The sequence below is a fragment of the Arachis stenosperma genome, chromosome 1 (assembly GCF_014773155.1).
Source record: "Arachis stenosperma cultivar V10309 chromosome 1, arast.V10309.gnm1.PFL2, whole genome shotgun sequence".
NCBI classification, from domain to species: Eukaryota; Viridiplantae; Streptophyta; class Magnoliopsida; order Fabales; family Fabaceae; genus Arachis; species Arachis stenosperma.
This window is the reverse complement of record NC_080377.1, coordinates 63,320,156-63,322,657: the sequence shown is the minus strand read 5'-3', so window position 1 is coordinate 63,322,657 and position 2,502 is coordinate 63,320,156. Positions and strand designations below refer to the sequence as shown.

Here is a 2,502-nt window from a genome sequence, read left to right as displayed (position 1 = left end):
ATGGAGGACCTTGTTTCAGTCATGAAACTTTGAGTGGTTTTAATTAGATCAGAGACCATGGTTGCTAAGTCAGAGTGGCTCTGCTTAGAACTCTCTGTCTGTTGCTGAGAAGATGATGGAAAAGGCTTGCCATTGCTAAACCCGTTTCTTCCACTATTATTGTTGTTGAAACCTTGTTGAGGTCTCTGTTGATCCTTCCATGAGAGATTTGGGTGATTTCTCCATGAAGAATTATAGGTGTTTCCATAGGGTTCTCCCATGTAATTCACCTCTTCCATTGAAGGGTTCTCAGGATCATAGGCTTCTTCCTTAGATGAAGCCTCCTTAGTACTACCTGGTGCATTTTGCATTTCAGACAGACTTTGAGAGATCAAATTGACTTGTTGAGTCAATATTTTGTTCTGAGCCAGAATGGCATTCAGAGTATCAATCTCAAGAACTCCTTTCTTCTGATTTGCCCCATTGTTCACAGGATTCCTTTCAGAAGTGTACATGAATTGGTTATTTGCAACCATTTCAATCAGCTCTTGAGCTTCTGTAGGCGTCTTCTTCAGATGAAGAGATCCTCCAGCAGAGCTATCCAAAGACATCTTGGATAGTTCAGAGAGACCATCATAGAAAATACCTATGATGCTCCATTCAGAAAGCATGTCAGAAGGACATTTTCTGATCAACTGTTTGTATCTTTCCCAAGCTTCATAGAGGGATTCTCCATCCTTCTGTCTGAAGGTTTGGACTTCCACTCTAAGCTTACTCAATTTTTGAGGTGGAAAGAACTTTGCCAAGAAGGCATTGACTAGCTTTTCCCATGAGTCCAGGCTTTCTTTAGGTTGTGAGTCCAACCATGTCCTAGCTCTGTCTCTTACAGCAAAAGGGAATAGCATAAGTCTGTAGACTTCAGGGTCAACCCCATTAGTCTTGACAGTGTCACAGATTTGCAAGAATTCAGCTAAGAACTGATGAGGATCTTCAAATGGAAGTCCATGGAACTTGCAATTCTGTTGCATTAGAGAAACTAATTGAGGCTTAAGCTCAAAGTTGTTTACTCCAATGGCAGGGATAGAGATGCTTCTCCCATAGAAGTCGGGAGTAGGTGCAGTAAAGTCACCCAGCACCTTCCTTGCATTGTTTGCATTGTTATTGTTTTCGGCTGCCATGTCTTCTTCTTTGAAGATTTCTGTTAGGTCCTCTACAGAGAGTTGTGCCTTAGCTTCTCTTAGCTTTCGCTTCAAGGTCCTTTCAGGTTCAGGGTCAGCTTCAACAAGAATGCCTTTGTCTTTGTTCCTGCTCATATGAAAGAGAAGAGAACAAGAAAATATGGAATCCTCTATGTCACAGTATAGAGATTCCTTGAGGTGTCAGAGGAAAAGAAAAATAGAAGGCAGAAGTAGAAAATTCGAACTTATCAAAGAAGATGGAGTTCGAATTTTGCACTAAGGAATAGTGTTAGTCCATGAATAGAAGGATGTGAGAAGAAGGGAAGTAATTTTCGAAAATTAAGTAAAAGATTTTGAAAACATTTTGAAAAACACTAATTGATTTTCGAAAACAAAAGTGGGAAAGAAACCAAGTAATTTTAGAAAAGGATTTTAAAATTAGAATTTAAAAAGATATGATTGAAAACTATTTTGAAAAAGATGTGATTAAAAAGATATGATTGAAAAGTTATGCTTTTGAAAACAATTTTAAAAAGATTTGATTTTAAAAATTAATGACTTGCCTAACAAGAAAAGATATGATTCAAACATTAAACCTTTCTCAACAGAAAAGGCAACATACTTGAATTGTTCAATCAAATCATTAATTGTTAGCAAGTATCTTTGAAAAAGGAAAGAAATTGATTTTGAAAAAGATTTGATTGAAAAGATTTGATTTGAAAAAGATTTGATTTTGAAAAACTTAGAAAACTTGAAAAAAAATTGATTTGAAAACAAAATCTTCCCTCTTGTGCCATCCTGGCGTTAAACGCCCAGAATGGTGCACATTCTGGCGTTTAACGCCCAAAACACTACCTTTTTGGGCATTAAATGCCCAGCCAGGCACCCTGGCTGGCGTTTAAACGCCAGTCTGTCCTTCTTCACTGGGCGTTTTGAACGCCCAGCTTTTTCTGTATAATTCCTCTGCTGTATGTTCTGAATCTTCAATTCTCTGTACTATTGACTTGAAAAGACACAAATTAAAAATATTTTTGGATTTTTAATAATGAGGAATAATCAAAATGCAACTAAAATCAAATAACAATGCATGCAAGACACCAAACTTAGCAGTTTGTATACTACGGACACTAACAACATGAGAATGCACATGAGAAACAACAAAACGCTCAAGTCAAGAGAATTCAAAGATCAGAGCAAGGAAGTCATCAAGAACATCTTGAAGATTAATGAAGACACATGCATAAATTCGAAAAATGCAAGAAGAACAGAAACATGCAATTGACACCAAACTTAAAATGAGACACTAGACTCAACAAGAAACATAATATATTTTTTTGGTTTTTTT

The 2,502-nt window shown here is 36.7% G+C and overlaps 1 non-coding gene across 1 annotated transcript; it reads left to right on the top strand.

Annotated features, from left to right (window-relative positions):
- Positions 1-644: 644 nt before the first annotated feature.
- LOC130956592 (small nucleolar RNA R71) lies at positions 645-752 on the top strand. The gene has a single exon (XR_009077172.1). It is a non-coding gene; the product is annotated as a small nucleolar RNA R71 (small nucleolar RNA).
- Positions 753-2,502: the final 1,750 nt, after the last annotated feature.